The 24,180-nt window shown below is 37.7% G+C and overlaps 1 protein-coding gene and 1 pseudogene across 1 annotated transcript in view; both read right to left on the bottom strand.

Moving 5' to 3' along the window:
- AGBL1 (AGBL carboxypeptidase 1) overlaps window positions 1–24,180 on the bottom strand; it is an 805,329-nt gene that overhangs the window by 375,098 nt on the left and 406,051 nt on the right. The gene's annotated exons all lie outside the window — the stretch shown is intronic.
- LOC123862033 (tubulin beta chain-like) lies at window positions 20,713–22,777 on the bottom strand (annotated as a pseudogene).

Consider the following 24,180-nt stretch of genomic DNA (forward strand, 5'->3'; position numbering starts at 1 on the left):
GTGCTCGCCGACCCATTTAACCCTCTCAACTGCTCATGGAACCATGTCTGAAATCTGATTATTTTCTTCTCTTTCTTTTTCTTACTCTACCCTCTTTCAGAGACCTTCCCAAGCCCTGCCCCTTCCATAAGACTTTGACTACTTCAATCAATAGCACTTGCTCCAACCTCTGAAATCCCTTAGGAAAACAAAATGGTGAAAAGCTTATGGGTCTAGTCCCCAAAGTCAGACTGTGCATTCAAGTCTGGTTCTTAACCACTTGCCATATAAATTTGGCCAAATAACTTACTTCACTAAATGTAAGACTCCTCAATATCCGATAAGAAATAATCTTGCCTCTCAATCTCTACGTGAGGGTAATATTAGTATCTAACTCACAGGATTTTCTTTTTTTTTTCCTTAGAATTAAGTGATGTAACACATGGAAGACACTTAGCAAAATGGTTGGTACATAATTTGTGATCAATAAATGTTTGGTTTTTTAAAAGCAATTCTTTGTAGCATTCATGTTTGCATCACCATCAAATACTGTCCTGAGCTTTCACTTAAGTAAACTACATATTTAGATTATAAATCATCAGAAGAAAAACTAATTTGTATGTTTATTGAATCTCCTGCAATCCTTAACATCATGCCCTACATTTAATGACTCTCTATAACCACTTGTTATATAAAAGCTTAGAGACAAATTAGACCATCAATATAGAACTTTTTTCCTTTTTTGAGACTTTCAGTAAAGCATACAAGGAAAATTAAAATAAGAGAGGGCAAAAAAGCTGTATTTATCACTTCATCCTCAAAACAGCTTCCATTTCACACCTGAAGAGACTAGCACAGCAGGTGTATGTAACTATCCTTCATTAGATATTACCAGCAAGAATTTGATCCCTGGTCTTTCACCAAATTGAACATAGGTGGCCTGGAAGAAGTCTGGAAATTTCTTTACCCAAAATGCAATCTTCTAATATCTTCTTTTTCCTCATTTGTTGTCTTCATTCTCTGTTGACATACTCCATACCATTTTCTTTTTTTTTTTTTAAGATTTATTTGCCAGCAAGAGAGAGAGAGAGCCTGAGAGAGAGAGAGAGAGCAAGAGCACAAGCAGGAGGGAGCAGCAGGCAGAGGGAGAAGCAGGCTCCCCACTGAGCAAGAAGCCCAATGCGGGGCTCGATCTCATGACACTGGGATCATGACCTGAGCTGAAGGCAGACGCTTAACCAACTGAGCCACCCAGGTATCCCTCTGTACCATTTTCTTGCATGAAAGGTTTTGTGTTGGTTTCAATCTTATCCCACTTCCTCTGCAACCCATTTGCATTCTTCAATTTGCATTCTTCAGCTGAACCTCTCTCTTTCTCTTTCTCTCTCTCTCTCTGTCACACACACACACACACACACACAATTCCAGGATGTTAAAAAAAAAAGCAAAGGACCTACTAGGTTTCATAAACAAAGAGGGAGTACTGACTACCTTCTCTCTATTCTAATAACCGGCTCCCCCATTCCTTTGGTTGCTCTGACCAAAACCAAATATCTTCTAGTCACCTCCCATCTTCAATGCCTCCTTATTTCATACCCCTAATCCCATTCACCAGCCAACCTTACATGCTCTGCCTTCAAAATATATACAGAAACCAAGTACAGCTCACCGCCTTCACTACCACCACCCTACCCAAGCCACAATCACCTCTTACCTACACCAGTGCAAATGCCTAACCATTTCTGTTTTTGACCATGCCAGCCCCCTTCCTCTTCACCTATTCTGCATACAACAGCCTGAGACCCTTGTGATTTCTCTGCTCAAAACCCTCCAGTGGCTTCCAAACTCATTCTGAATGGCACTCGCTCCAGAAGGCCTACTCTCATCTTTCACTATGTTTTCCCTTCCTGGGGCTCAGGAGCTCACATCTCTCAACCCACACTAGTTACTTTGTGCTCCAGGAACACTTCACCCTCAGGGCATTTGCATTTACTGTTCCATCTACCTGATAGTCTCTTTTCCCAAATATCCATGGCTTTTTCTCTCAGATTTGTGCATAAATGCTATCTTATCAGAGATCACCTTTCTCTCCCCATCCCACCCAACCCTGTTATTCTCTGTTGTCTCATTTACATAAATTTCTTCATTGCATTTAACACTCTCTGCCATACTAATATATAGCCACCTCTAGTTGAGTTTATGTTCTGTCTTCCCACTAGAGGATAGGTTCAGTGATGACATGGAACTTACCAGTTTTTGCTCAACTACTGTATCCTCAGCACCAAGAAAAACTGCTGGTACATGGCAGGCACTTAAATCGATAGTGAATGAATACAAGAATGAGTAAATGAATGAATGAATGAAAAAATGAATGAATTCTCCTATCTCTAGTTCCTACAAAGCATATTTGTATGGCCTGAGCATATTTAACTTTCAGAATGGGTATGAGAGTATGGATGTAGTATGAATGGCTCCTCCCTGAAATGGTCAGATCCCTATCTTTTTACTGATGAAGAAGTAAGTTCAATCTTTTTCAATGGCCTAGTTCCCTCAGAAATGCTCGATACTTTAGCTTATTTCCACTAATACCCAGAATAAAATCAGACAGATTTATCATTAGTAGCCTGGTTCCATTATTTTATTCAGGGAGTCATCTCAGCAATATGAGAAATCAAAACATCCTTCTAGCTAGGTCTTATGGGCCAGAAAAAAAAATTATCTTCAGTCTCCTGTGTATTTTAAACTAAAATATACACTTCAATCTAAACATATTTAATATAACTTTTACATTTCTCTATCAAAGAGAATAATTGTCAAAGCTATATTTCACAGGAAAATTCTCCTCTATAAGATAATACCTCCTTTCCTCCCTTGCTCCTCCTCTAAAGTAAGAAAATCTCAAAAAAAATTAGGAAATAAAATGTACACATTCATTTATTCAATGCCAATCCTTTTATCCTAAAACCAGAAGCAATCCTTTAGATACTATTGCCCTCTCCCTTCCAGGATACAGACTGGGTAATCACAATTATCAGGAAGGTGTTGTTTTCTCCTTTCACTCTGTCATCTGTTCTAAATTTACATTTCACTGGTCTCTGACAAGGATAGTGCAGCAGATGGCAAGTGAAATCTAATTAGTGATGTCTTACAAGTTGTGTCAAGACTCTTCAATAAGGTTGTTTTGTTGAGAAGCCAGCGCATGAGTGTTAGCTCTGTCCCCTGATTATAAGTAGAAGGAATCAGAAGTACTGGTCTTTATTTTACCTAGTTCAGAGCTTCCCAAGTGGAAAGAGCCTTTTTCCCAGGAGCATTTGTCAGAAACAATCAGAGGCAATTGTTGAACATCATAGATACCTGAGGCGGTGGAAAGCAGTTGGGCAAACAATGGACTAACCACAAAGATTGAAACTAAAAGCTGGGGAAAGAAATGTTCGTAGGGGGGTGTGAAAAGCTCTCACCTATTCCTGGGAATATAAAAGCACAGGATTATGTGCATGCCTACACCTATGTGTATGCCTGTGCTCAAGAAAGGCCTGAGAAGGCCCTGGGCTCTCACCTGTGACTAAACTTGAAGCTCTGCACAAGCAGGAAGTAAAGACTAAGGCAGAATTGTAAACTGATGAAGGCATGCCCCCAACAGGCCCGCATGCTCCCCAGTATCAGTTCCAGGCAACTAAGAAAATCTCTATCTAATAATTAAATTGATCATGAAGCTAACCAAGCCAAAGTTCAGTGGCCACACATGACAAACAATATAGAATTTATAGAATTAGTTCAACAAAGTTACTAAAGAAACAGCAAACTCTGGTAGAGGGGAAGGACCTAATTTATAGAACTGTAACACTATGCAATTTCAAAAGTCTACTTTTCAGCCAAAAAACTATAGACATGCAAAAAAAAAAAAAATGACCCCTACATAGGAAATAAAGCAGTAAATAGAAACTCCCTGTGAAAGTTCAGATACTGGACTTACTGACAAAGATTTAAATCTGCTATTGTAAATATGTTCAAAGAACTAAAGAAAACCAGGTCTGAAAAACTAAAGGAAATTATGAAAACCATGTCTCCATGAATAGATATTATCAATAAAGAGATAAAAAATTACATAAAAGAACCAAGTAGAAATTCTGGAGTTGAAAAGTACAATAACTGAAATGACAAATTCACTAGAGGTGCTCAACAGAAGACCTGAGCAGACAAAAGAAATAGCCAATGAACATGAAGATAATTCAATGGGATTATCCAGTCTGAAGAACAGAAAGAAAAAAAAAAATTCATGAACAGTCTCAGATACCATTAGGACACCACTAAGTATACCAACATGTACTTAATGGGAGTCACAGAAAGAGATGAAAGAGAAAGACAAAGAAACAGAAAGAATAGTTGCATAAATAATGACCAAAAACTTCCTATATTTGATGGAATGTGTTAATCTACACGTCTAAGAAAGTCATCACACTCCAGGACAGACAACTCAGAGTGTACAATTACACACATCATAATCAAAATGTTAAAAGACAAAAAAAAAAAAGGAAAGAAAGAAAGAAAGAAAAACATCAATAGAGGGATGCCTGGGTGGCTCAGTCGGTTAAGCATCTGCCCTCAGCTCAGGTAATGATCCCAGAGTCCTGGGATGGAGCCCTCTGTCTGGCTCCCTGCTCAGCGGGGAGCCTGCTTCTCCCTCTTCCTCTGCCTGCCGCTCCCCCTGTTTATGCTCTATCTCTCTCCGTCAAATAAATAAATAAAATCTTAAAAAAAAAAAAAAAGAAAGAAAGAAAACATCAATAGAGAAGTTACTAATACTATACAGGAGATCCAAAATGAGATTAAAAACTGATTTCTCATTAGAAACATTGGAGGCCTAATGATGTACTATATGTTGGCTAATTGAACATAATAATAAAAAATTTTTAAAAAAGAAAAAAGAAAAAAGAAAGAAAGAAACATTGGCAGCCAGAAGGTCATAAAATAACGTATTCAAATTATTGAAAGAATAAGACTGCCAACCGAGAATCATGTCTAGCAAAACAATCCTTTAAAAAATGATGGAGAAATTAAGAAGCTTCCAGATAAACAAAAATGGGGAATTCATTGCTAACTGCTCTGTCTTACAAAAAATTCTAAAGGAACACTTTCTTGTTGAAATGAAAGCAGATTAGACAATAATGAGAATACACATGAAAAAAATAAAAGCACTGACAAAGGTAACCACATAGGCAAATATAAAAGACAGTATAAACATATTTTTATTATAACTTTTTCTCCATCTGATTTAAAAATCAGCTACATAGGCGTAGTTATAAATTGTGTTGATGTGCATACAATGTATAAAGGTATAATTTGCATGATAGCACAAAGGAAGAAAGAAGAAATGAAGCTATATAAGAACACATTTTTGTATACTATTACATTAATCTGATCTAGATGGTTATAAATAAACATATTAAATGTAATCCCCAAGGAAAATTCTTAGAAAAGAATTATATATAGGCAGATTAATTTAAGTGACATACTAGATACTATTTATTTAATGCAAAAGGTGGCAGTAATGGAAGAATGGAAGAATAACACAAAAAAAGAGACATAGAAATATAAGCAACAAATAACAAATGATAACTATAAATCTTCACTGATCAATAGTTACATTAAATGTAAATTAATTAAACCATTCAATCTGAAGATAGAGATGAACAGAATGGATTTTTAAAAAATAAGTGTTGCCAGCTATAAGCTGTCAATAAGAAACATATTTTGTATTCAAAGACACAATGGATTAAAAGTAAAAGGATGGAAAAAAAATATATACCAAACAAACAGCAATTATAAGATTGAGTGGCTATACTAGCATCTGACAAAACAGACTTTAAGTCCAAAAACAGTTTTGCAAGAGGCAAAAAAGGTTATTATAAAACAGTAAAGAATCAGTTCATTAAGAAGATATAACAACTGTCAACATATGTACCAGTAATAGCCAGAATATATGAAGTCAAAACTGACAGAAACAAAGTGAGAAATAGACATTTCAACCATAATAGTTAGAAACTTCAATTCCTCACTTTCAGTAATTAAAGGACAACTATACAGAGATAAACAAGAAAAGATAAGACTTGCAAAGCACTATAAACCAATTAGACTAACACAACTATTGCACACTTAGTCCAACAACAGCAAAATGTACATTCTTCTCTAGTGCACATGGAGTATACTCCAAGATGGATCACATGATAAGCCATAAAGTAACCATATCTTAACAATGGCTAGAACCTCAAGGTCCTGGAAACTTTGCTTTCAGATTCCTTAGAGACTTATGTTATCCCTAACCCCCACTAACTGAAAGTATATAATCAGTCACTCCTTACAATCCCAGTGTAGCTCTTTCTGCCCAATCCTGTCCCCGTGCTATATAGTAAAAGCACCTTTTTGCACCGGGAAAAAAAGAAAGTCTCAATAAATGTAAAAGATTTAAAATCACACACGGTAATCTCTGTGACCCAAAGCAAATGAAATTAGAAATCAGTAACAAAGAGAAACTTGAGAAATTCACAAATATGTGGAAAATAATCAATGCACCACTAAATAATCAATGGGTCAAAGCAGAAATCACAAGGGAAATTAGAAAATTCTCTGAGAGCAATCCAAAGAAAACACAATGTAGGGGCGCCTGGGTAGCTCAGTTGGTTAAGCGACTGCCTTCAGCTCAGGTCATGATCCTGGAGTCCTGGGATCGAGTCCTGCATCAGGCTCCCTGCTCGGCAGGGAGTCTGCTTCTCCCTCTGACCCTATCCCCTCTCATGTGCTCTCTCTCTCTCTTTCTCTCACTCTCTCAAATAAATGAATAAATAAAATCTTTAAAAAAAAAACAATGTATCACAAGTATGGGACAAAGCAAAAGCAGTGCTTAGAGGAAATATATAGTTACAAGTGCCTATATTAAAAAAGAGGAAAGACCTCAAATCAACAACCTAACTTCCACCTTAAAAAACTAGGGGAAAAAAAGAGGAAATTAAACCCAAAGCAAGTAGAAGAGAGGAGAAAATAAAAATCTAAACAGAAATCAATGAAATAAAGAATAGAAAAACAACAGAGAACTCAATGAAGTAAAAATTGGTTCTTGGAAAATTTATAAACTTTCAGCTAAACTGATAACATAAGAGAAAAGACATAGATGATTAAAATAAGGGATGAAAGAGAGAATATTCTTATTATAGAAGCTAAAAGGTTTAAAAGAAAATACCATGAACAATTATACACCAACAAATTAGAAAACCTAAAGGAAGTCAGGACACCTGGGTGGCTCAGTCAGTCAAGCATCCAACTCATGATTTCGGCTCAGGTCATGATCTCAGGGTTGTAAGATCAAGTCCTGTGTGGCACTCTACACTCAGCACAAAGGCACCTTAAGATTCCCTCTGCCCCTCCCCCTGCTCACTCGTGTGTGCTCTCTCTCTCGCTGTCTCTCAAATAAATAAAATCTTTTAAAAAAAGAAGATCTAAAGGAAGTGGATGTATGAAAAAGACACAAACTACTACATCAGATTCACAGAGAAACAGAGAATCTGAACATAACTATAATAAATAAAGAAACTGAATTAATAGTCAAAAATGTTTCCAAAAAAAAAAAAAAGTTTCCGCAAAAAAAAAGCCCAGGACCATATGACTTCATTGGTAAATGCTACTCAACTTTTAAAGAATTAAAATCAGTTTTTCACCAATTCTTTCGAAATACAAAAGGAGAAAAAACACTTTCCAACTCATTTTGTAAGTCTGGTATTACACTGATACCAAAACCAAAGATATCACAGAAAAGAAAACTAAAGATCAATATCCTCCAGAAATGTAGATCTTAATATCCTCCACAAAATAACTGTCAAACCAAATTCAACAATGTATGAAAATGATTATACATGTTGTTCACAAGCAAGTGGGATTTGTTCTAGAATTGGAAAGTTTGTTCAACGTGAAAATCAATGCATGTTGAAAATCAATCAATGTAATACATCATATTAATAGAATAAAGGACAAAAAAAAAAACATTATCATCTCAGTACATGCAGGAAACCATTTTACAAAATCCAATACCCTTTTGTGATAGAAAACATGAAGAAATAAACTAAGAATAGAAGAGAAATTCTTCAACCTAACAAAGGATATCTATGAAAAACCCACAGTTCTCATTATACTTAATGGTGAAAGGTTGAAAGCTTTCCCCTAAGACCTGGAATGAACCAAGAATGTCTGCTCTCACCTACATGTCCTCAACACTGTACTGGGTATGCTAGTCAGAAAAATTGGGCAATAAAATGAAATAAAAAGCATCCAGAGTGGAAAGCAAGAAGTAATCTATCCTTATTGGCAGGTGACATAATGTTGTATATAGAAAATTCTCAAGAATCTACAAAAGAAATTAGAGCTAATAAATGTATTCAGAAAGAATGGAGAATACAAGATCAAAATGCAAACATCAACTATATTTCTGTATATTAGCAATAAACCTGTAATAATACTGAAAAATAATTCAATTTATAATAGCATCAAAAAGAATAAAATACTTTGGAATCAATTAACCTAGGAAATGTAAGACTTGTACACTAAAAACTACAAAAATTATTGAAATTAAAGGACACCTAAATAAATGGAAATATCCCCTGTTCATAAATTTGAAAACTTAATGTTGTTAAAATGGCAATTCTTCCCAGGTTGACCCAAAAACTCAACGCAATCTCTATCAAAATTTCAGCTGACTTTTTTTTTCCAAAACTCAATGACCTGAACTTAAAATTCTTATGGCAATACATGGGACACAGGATAGACAAACAATCTTGAAAAAGAAGAGCAAAGTTAAAGAACTCATATTTCCAAATTTTAAAACCAACTACAAAGATAATTATTAAGATAGTATGGAACTGGTTGGGGCAGAAGGTATAATGGAGCAAAATTATAGCAGAGAACTTCCCTAATTTGGGGAAGGAAACAGGCATCGAAATCCAGGAAGCACAGAGAACCCCTCTCAAAATCAATAAAAATAGGTCAACACCCCAACATCTAATAGTAAAACTTACGAGTCCCATAGACAAAGAGAAAATCCTGAAAGCAGCTCAGGAGAAGAGATATGTAACCTACAATGGTAGAAACATTAGATTGGCAACAGACCTATCCACAGAGACCTGGCAGGCCAGAAAGGACTGGCAGGATATATTCAGAGCACTAAATGAGAAAAATATGCAGCCAAGGATACTCTATCCAGCTAGGCTGTCATTGAAAATTGAAGGAGAGATAAAAAGCTTCCAGGACAAACAAAAACTAAAGGAATTTGCAAACACAAAACCAGCCCTACAGGAAATCTTGAAAGGGGTCCTCTAAGCAAAGAGAGAGCCTAAAAGCAACATAGACCAGAAAGGAACACAGACAATATACGGTAACAGTCACCTTACAGGCAATACAATGGCACTAAATTCCTATCTTTCAATAGTTACCCTGAATGTAAGTGGGCTAAATGGCTCAATCAAAAGACACAGGCTATCAGACTGGATTAAAAAACAAGACCCATCGATATGCTGTCTGCAAGAGACTCATTTTAGAACCAAAGACACCCCCAGATTGAAAGTGAGGGGGTGGAAAACCATTTACCATGCTAATGGACACCAAAAGAAAGCTGGGGTGGCAATCCTTATATCAGACAAATTAGATTTTAAACCAAAAACTGTAATAAGAGATGAGGAAGGACATTATATCCTACTTAAAGGGTCTATCCAACAAGAAGATCTAACAATTGTAAATATCTATGCCCCCAACATGGGAGCAGCCAATTATATAAGGCAATTAATAACAAAAGCAAAGAAACACATCGACAACAATACAATAATAGTGGGGGACTTTAACACCCCCCTCACTGAAATGGACAGATCATCTGAGCAAAAGCTCAACAAGGAAATAAAGACTTTAAATGACACACTGGAAAAAATGGACTTCACAGACATATTCAGAACATTCCATCCCAAAGCAATGGAATACACATTCTTCTCTAGTGCCCATGGAACATTCTCCAGAATCGATCACATCCTAGGTCATAAATCAGGTCTCAACCGGTACCAAAAGATTGGGATCATTCCCTGCCTATTTTCAGACCACAATGCTTTGAAACTAGAACTCAATCACAAGAGGAAAGTCGGAAAGAACTCAAATACATGGAGGCTAAAGAGCATCCTACTGAAGAATGAATGAGTCAACCAGAAAATTAAAGAAGAATTTAAAAAGTACATGGAAACCAATGAAAATGAAAACACAACTGTTCAAAATCTTTGGGATGCAGCAAAGGCAGTCCTAAGAGGAAAGTATATAGCAATACAAGCCTTTCTCAAGAAACAAGAAAGGTCTCAAGTACACAACCTAACCCTACACCTCAAGGAGCTGCAGAAAGAACAGCAAATAAAGCCTAAACCCAGCAGGAGAAGAGAAATCATAAAGATCAGAGAAGAAATCAATGAAATAGAAACTAAAAGAACAGATCAACAAAACTAGGAGCTGGTTCTTTGAAAGAATTAACAAGATTGATAAAACCCTGGCCAGACTAATCAAAAAGAAAAGAGAAATGACCCAAATCAACAAAATCATGAATGAAAGAGGAGAGATCACAACCAACACCAAAGAAATACAAACAATTATAAGAACATATTATGAGCAACTCTATGCCAGCAAATTAGATAACCTGGAAGAAATGGAGGCATTCCTAGAGATGTATCCACTACCAAAACTGAATCAGGAAGAAATAGAAAACCTGAACAGACCTATAACCACTAAGGAAATTGAAGCAGTCATCAAAAGTCTCCCAACAAACAAAAGCCCAGGGCCAGATGGCTTCCCAGGGGAATTCTACCAAACATTTCAAGAAGAATTAATACCGATTCTTCTGAAACTGTTCCAAAAAATAGAAATGGGAGGAAAACTTCCAAACTCATTTTATGAAGCCAGCATTACCTTGATCCCAAAACCAAAGACCCCCATCAAAAAGGAGAATTACAGACCAATATCCCTGATGAACATGGATGCAAAAATTCTCACCAAAATACTAGCCAATAGGATCCAACAGGACATTAAAAGGATTATTCACCATGACCAAGTGGGATTTATCCCTGGGCTGCCAGTTTGGTTCAACATCTGCAAATCGATCAATGTGATACAATACATTAACAAAAGAAAGAACAAGAATCATATGATTCTCTCAATAGATGCAGAAAAAGCTTTTGACAAAGTACAGCATCCTTTCTTGATCAAAACTCTTCAGAGTATAGGCATAGAGGGTACATACCTCAATATCATAAAAGCCATCTATGAAAAACCTACAGCGAATATCATTCTCAATGGGGAAAAACTGAGAGCTTTCCCCCTAAGGTCAGGAACGCGGCAGGGATGTCCACTATCACCACTGCTATTCAACATAGTATTGGAAGTCCTAGCCACAGCAATCAGACAACAAAAAGAAATCAAAGGCATCCAAATTGGCAAAGAAGAAGTCAAACTCTCACTCTTTGCAGACAATATGATACTTTATGTGGAAACCCCCAAAGACTCCACCCCAAAACTGCTAGAACTCATACAGGAATTCAGTAAAGTGGCAGGATATAAAATCAATGCACAGAAATCAGTGGCATTCCTATACACCAACAACAAGACAGAAGAAAGAGAAATTAAGGAGTCGATCCCATTTACAATTGCACCCAAAACCATAAGATACCTAGGAATAAATCTAACCAAAGAGACAAAGGATCTGTACTCAGAAAACTATAAAATACTCATGAAAGAAACTGAGGAAGACACAAATGGAAAACGTTCCATGCTCATGGATTGGAAGAACAAATATTGTGAAGATGTCAATGCTACCTAGAGCAATCTACACATTCAATGCAATCCCCATCAAAATACCATCCACTTTTTTCAAAGAAATGGAACAAATAATCCTAAAATTTGTATGGAACCAGAAAAGACCCCGCATAGCCAGAGGAATGTTGAAAAAGAAAAGCAAAGCTGGCGGCATCACAATTCCGGACTTCCAGCTCTACTACAAAGCTGTCATCATCAAGACAGCATGGTACTGGCACAAAAACAGACACATAGATCAATGGAACAGAATAGAGAGCCCAGAAATGGACCCTCAACTCTATGGTCAACTAATCTTCGACAAAGCAGGAAAGAATGTCCAATGGAACAAAGACAGTCTCTTCAACAAATGGTGTTGGGAAAATTGGATAGCCACATGCAGAAAAATGAAACTGAACCATTTCCTTATACCACACACAAAAATAGACTCCAAATGGTTGAAAGACCTCAATGTGAGACAGGAGTCCATCCAAATCCTAAAGGAGAACACAGGCAGCAACCTCTTCGACCTCAGCCGAAGCAACTTCTTCCTAGAAACATCGCCAAAGGCAAGGGAAGCAAGGGCAAAAATGAACTATTGGGACTTCATCAAGATAAAAAGCTTTTGCAAAGCAAAGGAAACAGTCAACAAAACCAAAAGACAACTGACAGAATGGGAGAAGATATTTGCAAATGACATATCGGTTAAAGGGCTAGTATCCAAAATCTATAAAGAAATCAAACTCAACACCCAAAGAACAAAGAATCCAATCAAGAAATGGGCAGAAGACATGAACAGTCATTTCTGCAAAGAAGACATCCAAATGGCCAACAGACACATGAAAAAGTGCTCAATATCGCTCGGCATCAGGGAAATCCAAATCAAAACCTCAATGAGATACCACCTCACACCAGTCAGAATGGCTAAAATTAACAAGTCAGGAAATGACAGATGTTGGCGGGGATGCGGAGAAAGGGGAACCCTCCTACACTGTTGGTGGGAATGCAAGCTGGTGCAGCCACTCTGGAAAACTGTATGGAGGTTCCTCAAAAAGTTGAAGATAGAGCTACCATATGATCCAGCAATTGCACTACTGGGTATTTACCCCAAAGATACAAAAGTAGGGATCCAAAAGGGTACGTGCACCCCGATGTTTATAGCAGCAATGTCCACAATAGCCAAACTGTGGAAAGAGCCAAGATGGCCATCGACAGATGAATGGATAAAGAAGAGGTGGTATATATATACAATGGAATATTATGCAGCCATCAAAAGGAATGAGATCTTGCCATTTGCAATGACTTGGATGGAATGGAGGGTATTATGTTGAGTGAAATAAGTCAAACAGAAAGACAGGTATCATATGATCTCACTGATATGAGGAATTCTTAATTGCAGGAAACAAACTGAGGGTTGCTGGAGTGGGGGGTGGGGTGGGAGGGATGGGGTGACTGGGTGATAGACACTGGGGAGGGTATGTGCTCTGGTAAGCGCTGTGAATTGTGCAAGACTGTTGAATCTCAGATCTGTACCTCTGAAACAAATAATGCAATATATGTGAAGAAAAAAAAAAAGGAGAAGAAGAAGATAGCGGGAGGGGAAGAATGAAGTGGGGGAAATCGGAGGGGTAAATGAACCATGAGAGACGATGGACTCTGAAAAACAAGTAGGGTTCTAGAGGGGAGGGGGGGTGGGAGGATGGGTTAGCCTGGTGAGGGGTATTGAGGAGGGCACATTCTGCATGGAGCAGTGGGTGTTATGCACAAACAATGAATCATGGAACACTTCATCTAAAACTAATGATGTAATGTATGGGGATTAACATAAGAATAAAAAAAAAAGATAGTATGGAACTGGCATAAGGATAAACATATAGCTCAATGGAAACAGAACTGACTGTTCAGAAATAACCATCACATTTTTGGTCAGTTGATTTACTGCAAAGGTACCAAGACAATTCAAGGAGGAAAGAAGTCTTTTTAATAAATGGTGCTAGGAAAACTTAATATCCACATGTAAAAGAATGAATTTGGATCCTCACCTCAAATCATACAGAAAAATTAAGTCAGAATGGATCATAGGGCTAAATATTAAGAGTAAAATTATAAAATTCCTGAAAGAAGCACAGGATCACATCTTTGTGACCTTGGATTAAGCAATGGTTTCATAGATATGGCACCAAGAGCAAAAGTGACAAAAGAAAAAAAGCAGATAATTGGATTTCATCAATATTAAAAACTCTTGGGCATCAAAGGATACCATCAAGAAAGTAAAAGACATTCCACAGAATGGGAGAATATATTTACAAATCATATATCTGATAAGAGAACCCAATTAAAAACTGGGCAAATTATTTGAATAGACGTTTCTCAAAAAAAAGACATACAAATCACCAATAAGCACATGAAAAGATATTCAACATCATTAGGTAAATGCAAATCAAAACCACAATAAGATACCATTTCACACCCACTAGAATGGCTAAAATAAAACAGAATATGTTAGAGAATGTGGATAAATTGAAACTCTTATACATTCTAGTGGAATACAAAACGGTTCAGCTATTTTGGAGTAGTTTCGCCGTTCCTTAAAATGTCAAGGATAGAGTACCCATATGACCCAGTAGCCACTCTTAGAGACCCAAGAGAACTGAAAAAACGTATGTTCACATAAAATCTTATACATGGATGTTCATAGCAGCATTACTCACAGCAACGAAAAAGTAGAAACAAGCCAAATGTCTATCAACTGATGAACAGATAAACAAATGTGGTATGTCCATTCAATAGAATATTATTATTAAATCATTATTAAGTCAAACATGCAACTTGGATGAACTTTGAAAACCCTATGCTAAGTGAAAGAAGCCAGATATAAAGAACAACATATGATATGACACTATTTTTATGAAATGTCCAGAATAGGCAAATTCATAGAGACAGAATACATTAGTGACTTCCAGGGACTGTGAGGATGAGAGAATTGGGAATGATTACTAATGGGTATACCATTTCCACTGGGGTAATGAAAATGTACTGAAATAAGAGATTATTGATGGTTTTACCACTTTGTGAATATATATATTTTAAAGATTTTATTTATTTGAGAGAGAGAGAGCAGGAGCAGGGGGAGGGACAGAGGGAGAAGGAGAAGCAGACTCCCCACTGAGCCCAGAGCCTGACAAGGGCTCAATCCCAGGACCCCAAGATCATGACCTGAGCCGACATCAGATGCTCAATGGACTGAGGCACCCCCACTTTGTGAATATATTAAAAACCACTTAATTACACACTTGAAATGGCTGAATTTCATGGTATGTGAATTATACCCCAATTTTGTAAATGCAATTACCAAAACTGTGAAATATAGCATTACATATTGCACAGACTCCATCAACTAGCCCCCTAATTACTGAGGTTTTACTCTACCAGCATATGTCTACCTATTTACACACTGAAACGTGGAATAACCTGTCTTCAGATTTCTTTTTTTTTTTTATAGCTCAAGTTCCCTATTTATTAATCATCTAGCTGGAGATGAAATGTAGAAGAGCCTTATGAATAATGTTAGAAAATCTGAAGCTACACAGCTTGCTTTCCAAAAATTTTCACATATACCAAATCACAGCAATGATACATTAAAATACATCTAACATACTAAATATACTTACGTTAGGAACTACATTAATTTTGAATATCTTGATTCTACTTGTTTATTAAGGGTCTTGCTTAAATTACATCAGGTGTTTTGACTTGTCCTCAACTTTTTTTTTTTTTTAAGATTTTATATATTTATTTGAGAGAGAAACAGAGACAGAGCATGAGCAGGGGGGAGGAGGCAGAAGGAGAAGGAGAAGCACACTCCTTGAGCCCTGTGCCAAGCGCAGATGCTTAACTGACTGAGCCACCCAGCGCCCCTGTCCTCACCTTTCTTGCCCACCATGTGAATCTCCAACTTTCATTTTGAGGTCAAGCATAAGGTGTTGGTAAGTTCTCTGCAAGGTAATGATCATCAGCAAGCCTTGAGAGAGACAAAGCCTCCCTCCACAACCTACAGGCATGAAAGGCATTTCCATCAGCTGTCACCATAAAGCTCTGAAGTCCTACCTATATGATGGATGTTTATCTGTCTTTTTTTCAGGAGAAGAAAACAGTAGTACGAGTTGCCCATTTTGTCTGACAAGTCAGCAATGGCCACAGACACTGAGGTTACTCAGCTTTCTCACAGCTAACATAAAAATAGCTCAGAGAGGAGACTGACAAACTCTTTAGATAACCAAGGGAGTCACACCTGAAAAGCTGCTAGGTATTAGCAGATGATATCCCTGATGCTATGATATGATGTTAATTAATTTGATCTTTCTGAAGAGGAAGGAGTATTCCCCTGTTCCCCACCGTTTACATAACAATTGAATGTTTTATATTCAATTGCAGATTTGAAACTTGGGTCTCCTGGCTGCTAACCAGGTCACTACTTTCACTGAACACCTTGTGGACAGTTTAAGATGGCAGAATGATTTATTTACCACTTTAGCTTCCTTTAAAGCATTTAAAGATTTTATTTGTCAGAGAGAGAGAAAGAACGCACAAGCAGGGGGAGGGGCAGAGGAAGAAGCAGGCTCCCCACGGAGCAAGGAGCCCAATGCAGTACTCGATCCCAGGACACTGGGATCAGGACCTGAGCCAAAGGCAGCCGTTCAGCTGACTGAGCCACTCAGGCGTCCCCCCCCCTTTTTTTTTAAAGATTTATTTATTTATTTGAGAGAGCGAGAACGAGAGAGAGAAAGAGTACATGAGAGGGGGGAGGGTTAGAGGGAGAAGCAGGCTCCTCGCGGAGCAGGGAGCCCGATGCGGGACTCGATCCAGGGACTCCAGGATCATGACCTGAGCCGAAGGCAGTCGCTTAACCAACTGAGCCACCCAGGGGCCCCACAGGCGTCCCCTTTAAAGCATTTAAAAATGCACAGCTTTATACTAGCTAAATCGAAGCTCAAAACCCCATTCCATGGGGCACCTGGAGCATGCAACTCTTGATCTTGGGGTCATGAGTTCTAGCTCCTTATTGGGCACAAAGTTTACTTTACACAGACACACACACACACTTTTTTTTTTTTTTTTAGGATTTTATATATGTATTTGACAGAGAGAGAGATAGTGAGAGCAGGAACACAAGCAGGGGGAGTGGGAGAGGGAGAAGCAGGCTTCCCGCGGAGCAGGGAGCCCCATGCGGGGCTCGATCCCAGGACCCCCGGATCATGACCTGAGACGAAGGCAGACGCTTAATGACTGAGCCACCCAGGCGCCCACACAAACTTCATTCTATAAACCTAGTTGAGAGAACTAAACTGTAAATACCAATTAGTGGAGGTCAGAGGTTGCATTCTTTGTTTATTCCACAATAAATAAACTTATTCAATGTGCATTCCTTCTTTTTAGTCTGAATTAGCACCCTCTAAAGCTCTTACCAGGCTGTCTTGCTCTGGATCTTTCCCTTGATTTTGCAAACATTCCCTTGTGTAATCAGAGCTTCATGGTTCCATTTCACTTTGTTCAAAGTGTCTACGCACAGACCCTCACCTTTGCCAAACCCACACCATTCCTCTCTCCTGGAACCACAGCCCAGCCACAATCCCCAGGCCTCCTGTTTCTTTAGGGATAGAATAGACAATATTCAGAATTAACAATAGCAACTCTTTATACTCTAGGCAAAAATGGTCATTAATCCTCTTGCTGACCTTTGTTGGATGTCAGCTATTGTGTAGGCAAGAATATCCGGGATACTTAAAATTGTGTCTAGCCGCTTGTACTAAATAGGAACTTTATTTTGTAGGTATAAAAAGAATAAAGAGAGGTCTCTTTACCCTTGGCTTCTCATAGTTTTACAGAAAATCACATTAAAGAAGGAAATACTCTTTTATTTTCCCAAATTGATGATAATTATCCCCACCAGTACCTTGTATTCTTCGAAAGAATACACAAAAACAAAATAAAGTACACCTTGTAACTCTCTGATATTGCAGGGATATAGGAGGATTAAAAAAACATATGACTACAGAAACATCTTAAGACAATGAAAGAATTATACAAACATAAAGGAATATTGTTAATTTAGCATTACTTGAGGTTTTAATCTCCTCATAATGCCAGTTGCCAAACCCAATGATCAATCAAATCGTGTGGCAAATCTGGGAGAAAAATCTGGGAACACAGGGAACATCTGGTTGAAATTTCTTGCCAATGGGTGAGAAACACTCTTGTCATAGCTGAAAGTTTTTGTGCTAATTCGATTCTAAATTATTCCATTTTATTGAAGAAGCATTTATGAAGCGTCCTCTGCACCAAGCACTGTGATCACGACCAAAGATACTCAAGTGCAAAAGTGCCTTGAACATAATCCCAACTAGTTCACAGTCTAGTTATTGAGGCCTGCCAACCAAAAACTGTAAATATGTGAAGGAGATATAACAGGGATATGGAAGCAATTAATTCTGAATCGGGGGTCAATTATAAAGAGGGAAGCATAACAGCCATTTATAATTATAAGTTAATGTGCTATGTCTCTCTGGGATATTTCTAATTATGAAATGAAGGACTCTATCTTCTGTTAATAGAATTTCCAATGTCTGTAAAATCTTAATGGAAAGGATTTTTATTTAAACACTGAAGATTGAATATATGCACTCATCTATTATATCTCCAGGAACCCCCCTCCAAAATTACTGTAAAGGATTTTAATAATATTCATAAATCTCCAAACACACAGAAAATAGAAGACGTGACAACAGACAAGAAATATCTAAATATTGAGAGACTGAAAGCAGATGGTCTAGTGCTATGTGAATTAGCAGATCAGAGATCCCTCAAATTTATACATCAAAAGAAAGGAAGCCAATTTACAAGAGAAAGAGATCATAAAATGGATGCAAATGGTGTCTCTCACTATGAGACATACAGAAAATTTCCAAATACAGTATTGGTTGAAAGTCTGTATGAAAAGAAATCAGACCCTCAGATCCCATTCCCCATGTTATATGACTAAGCAACCTTTCTTTCCCTTCCATGTCAGAAGACTGAAGATTTATTCTCAAGGGGCAGAACCATACAGAACCCACAGGTGGGGTCATCAAGCACAGATGGGAGAAGGGGGAGACGCCATACTGAAAATAGGAGGACACCCTATAGTGAAAATTGAAAGAAACGTTCTTAAAAACTATCAAATAGAAAAGACAAATTTCTTTCAAATAAATGTCAATTATATTGTGTGGGTTTAACATTATTAATGATAAATACCTGAAGACAATGGAGAAAAAAAATTTCAAGTATTGACTGTCCAGTTTGACAATTCTTAATTGTCAAATTGGAATTTTATGTCAACATGAAAAGTCATTCAAGTGAAATGAAATAAAGATATTTTTAGACATGAAATGAAGTTTAGAGTTTCATTCTCATAAATCAGTCCCGAAAAAAACTACCACAGGATGTACTTTAGGAAGAAGCAAAAACAGCACACAGAGAGGAAGTGAGATGCAACTGGGTAAATTTATGTAACTGCAGAAATATAAAATAATTGACTTTCTTTGCTTCAATTAAGTGAAATTAAAGTTAAAAACAACATTAAAGAAGGTGAGAAACAGTGTTTAATGACTAGTTAGGTTTGTTCAAGGCCTCATCTCATATGGGAAAGTATAGAGATACCGTATAACTTTAGCTAATTTACAGAACTTAATTAACTTTTTTTTTTTTTCAATTCTCATTTTTTTTGGCTCTTGGGGCAATGTCATCATTTCAATATGAAAAAAAAAAGTTAGTTCAACACAAAATAGAAATTTGAAGGGTAGGATTGGACAAAACCAAGGGTGGGGAGAGGAAGGGAATAGCAAAAGGAAGAGATAAGATACTGCCAAAAGACGAAGGGTCTCCTTGTCCCCTCTCTGGAGGAATAACGCCAATATTCAGGTGGCAGTACACACCTTTCCATATATACACAGCAGGGCTGGGGTTTTGTTAAGAAAAGGGGGGAATCGACTTTCTGGGGGTTTTGGGAACAAGGCCAGTCTCTCTTCTCCCTCTTGGCCCCCTTCTCTGACCAGGGGAAAAAGATGGAACCCAACATGTGAAGGAGGTAAAGTGGGAGAGGGAAGGATGGTACTTGACAGAGTGGGGGCAAACCCCTACAAAGGAAACAGCTTGGAACAGAGCTTGGAAGACTAAAAATGGAGATAATATTGTTAACACCTCCCCTGAAGCTGAGAGAGGAGCAGGGAAACACCTGGAAATTAGGACTTCAATAGCCTGGATCCCCCTTTCCAAAACTGCTCTAGAATGGAAAATCTTACCCCTTCCTTATAGGTACCGCTACCTGCTATGAGGTAGCTTGGTTTCCTTTCCCCTGGGCTATCACATGGATGGTGGCCATCAACTGGGTTTGCAGTGCGTGGTTCTAAAGGGGATCCAATGAAACCCAGCTTCCTGGAGAATTATCTTAAAAACCAAGGGAAATATCAAATGGACAGAGAGGAGAAGGGGGCACCAAAAGGAAATACAGGGTCACCCAGAAGGGCAGAAATCTAGGTTTCCCAGAGTGGAAGAGAGGAGACATTTAACAAAAATTAATATTTGAGTGCCTATTATGTGCCATGCACTGTCCTAGGGCCCTCCACTCCAAAAAAGGAAAACAAAAGCAAAACAAGATAGAGGAGGGAAATGCAAATTCTGAGGGACAGGAAAGGGGCAGTTGAGGAAGAAGGCTGGGGAGCTGAGAAGCCTGAGGTGATGGTGCTCTGCCTTAGGCCTCTTCTTCTGCAGTGGCATCCTGGTACTGCTGGTACAAGGTCATTCCTGCTGCTCTCAGCTTCAGTGAACTCCATCTGGTCCATGCCCTCACCTGCATACCAGTTGAGATGACCTTGTGCCGGAACATGGCCATGAACTGTCAGACATCATGTTCTTGGCATCAAAGACCTGCCAGGCGAGTTTGGGCACAGTGAGGGCCCCACACTGCTGGCTTCCATGGCTGGTCAGAGGGGCAAAGCCAGGCACAAAGAGGTGGAGATGCAGGAAGGGCACCAACTTGAATGCTGGCTTGTGGAAGCCAGTGCTGAGCTGACCAGGAAATGGGAGGCAGGTGGTGATGCTGCACATGGTGGCTGAGACCAGGTGGTTCAGGTCCCTTCAGCGGGATGTGGTCAGCTTAATGGTGTGGAAGCCGAAGTCCTAAAGGGCCCAGTTGTCCATGCAGTGGGTCTCATCTGTGTTCTCTACCATCTAATGAACAGAGAGGGTGGTGTCGTAGGGCTCAGCCACAGTGTGGGACACTTTGGGTGAGGGTACCACCTGAAGGTGTTCATGATGTGGTCTTGCTGATGAGCAAGGTGCCCGCTCTGGAGCCTGTGCCCCCACCCAGCAAGCGGCTCCAGTGGAAGCCCTGCAGGCAGTCAGGGCTGTCTGCCTCCTTCTACACCACATCCAGGACTGAGGCAACCAGCTTGGCCACTCTACAGAGCAGCCCATGGCCTGCCCCAGACTTACCAAAAACCAGGTTGTCTGGTCTTCACATCTGGCCAAAAGGACCTGAATGAACAGATTCCATAGCCCCAGGTTCTAGATCCACCAAGGCAGCCTCAGGAACATATCTGCCACCTGTAGCTTCATCATAATACACAGAGATGTAGTCCAGCTGCAGGTCACTATAGGTAGGTTCCAGCTGGGTCGATCCTATGCACATCACTGATTACCTCCCAGAACTTGGCACTGATCTGGTTGCTGCACTTACCAGCCTGGATGAGCAAGACTTCTTCATGGTTAAAATTTATTTTATTTTTTTTGTTTGCCTCACGGTTTATATGGGGCAAGAAGATAATAGGTAATTCTTTTTTTCTACGCTGCTAGTCACAGGCTGGAAGGATGGGACGTGCCCCAGAGGCAGAAGGTTTGAACACAGAAGCAGGAAGTTTCTGAGAGTGGAACTTAACTAACTTTAAAGATTTATCTTTAAAATGCACTAATGCTTTGTGCTTCTGAAATATCGGCAATGTTTTATTTCTTTTCTAAGAGTTTATTTATTTATTTATTTTAGAAAGGGGGAGAGGCAGAGGGAGAAAGAGAATCTCAAGCAGACTCCACTCTGAGGTCACAACCCCACTGGGGTTCCACCCAGGACCCCAAGATCATGACCTGAGCTGAAATCAAGAGTCTGAAGCTTAATCAACTGATCCACCCGGGACCCCCGACAATGTTTTATTTCTTGTACGTGAGTTACGTGAATGCTCAGTTTGTGACAAATTCACTTTTTTGTGTGCAATTTTCTATATGTATATTACACTTCAATATTTTTTTAATTAAGGAAATTTTTTTAAAAATAATAAAAAAATAATTAATAACTTCCAATCTGGCAGAGGGGAAAAACAAAGGAATTTTTAAAAATCTATAAGCCAACAGAGGTAGAAATGGTGGGGTTAAAAAAAGTAAGCAAAGAAAAAATTATGTTAAATAAATAGCACAAAATACGATGAAAGAAATTAATGCAAATAGGTCAGCACTTACAGTAAACATAAAATTAAGTAATCTTTTAAAAGATGCTACTATTTATTGGATTTTCTAAAAACAAACAAACACCTCAGCTACATAATATTTAGAAGAAGAATATTTAAATTACCAGAGAGAGGTTGAAAACACATCTTTGGGGGAAAAAAAAGATTCACTAGATATATTTCTATCTGACTTAGCCATACTAATATTGGGGGGAAATTAAATTTAAGACAAAAACATGAGACAAGATAAAATAGTTCCAAGGACAAATAATATTAGGATATTTTTAATAAACTTCCTTTAGAAACTGATAAATCAAATAGAAAAAAGGATAAAAGAAAAAATAAGATAAAAATTTAAATACTGTATCGAAAAACTTGATCTTAAATAATTCTGCTCCCAAAAGAGAAATGTCCATCTTTATACCATATATTAAACATTCATAAAAATTTGTCAGGTACCATACATGTTATGAAGAAGATTCCTATTCAATAAATATTAAAGAACTATTCCCATATAGTCCAGGTTCCCTGATCACAATGGGACCGAATTAGAAATCAAGCATTACCTCAAAATTTATAAGAACAATTATTTTAATAATAATAACCACCTCTACCACCATCAGATGCCTAAAGACAGAATTTAATCAATCCACGGGTTTAAAGAAATAATGTTGGAAATTACAAAATAGGTTGCAATATAAGAAAATAATGCTTATCAAATTTATATTGTAAATGATAAATATCATAAAATGAATTTCTTCAAATCAAGGATCAAAGAGGAAAAACAGAGTAAATCCAAAGAAAGAAGATGAATAGAATACACACAAAAAAAGAATAAAAAATAATAAAATAGGAAAAGAGAGATGATCAGCAAACACAAAATAAGAGAAAACTGAGTAATAAACAAACCTCTAACAATCACTACTACATGGAAAAAATATTCACAGCAAAATCATTAATCAGAATAAAGGGAGACAAAATATAACCCTCAAAGCAACAATGCACTAAGAAACTCTCAGAAAACCATGAATATGTATACCCCTAACAACATCACTTCAAAACACAAAAGCAAAAATAATTACAAGGAGAAATCGACAAGATCACAATCATAGTGGGAGTTTTTGTTTCTTCTCTTTTTTCTTAAACATCTCACAAAAGCTGGTAGATCAACTTGGGAAAAAGTTACATATGAGGATTTTTTTGTTGTTGCTGTTAATTTTAGGGTGTTTTGGGGGGGGGTGTATGTGTGTTTACTTTTAATTAATGGAGAACTTAAATTAACATTTTCTATGAAAACATTGTAAGCTAGTCATATACAGGCATAGAAAAATTGACCAAAAAAGGCAAAGAGAAAATGCAAAAGCAGAAGCAGATAGAGAGATGGATAGATAGAGAGATATGAATGACAAACACCAGCTCAGTGTATTTGTAATCTTGGAGAGGAAAGGATGGAAATTGGGTTTTGAATGGATACAAGGAGGCTTCAATCCTTATCTTCAATATTTCTTTGTTTAAAAATAAACCAGAAGCAAATATGTAAAAGCATTACAATTTGTCAAGTATTAGCATCAGTTTTAAGCATATTCTTCACATTATTCTCTGCATTACAGTATGTGTGAATTATTTTATGAACAAAACAAATACATGAGTATAATGGCTTGTGGTATACCTGTTATGAAGTGGGAATTATTGAGATTTATTTTTCAAAGATCACTGCTCCCAAGTAAAAGACTATATATGTGTATATATACTTTCATAAAATATAGCACATATAAAGACTATATATGTGTATAAAAGACTATATATGTTAACACTTTTA

Source organism: Mirounga angustirostris, unplaced genomic scaffold (genome assembly GCF_029215605.1).
Source record: "Mirounga angustirostris isolate CCGP_5_RB_7025 unplaced genomic scaffold, mMirAng1.0.hap1 SCAF_9, whole genome shotgun sequence".
NCBI classification, from domain to species: domain Eukaryota; kingdom Metazoa; phylum Chordata; class Mammalia; order Carnivora; family Phocidae; genus Mirounga; species Mirounga angustirostris.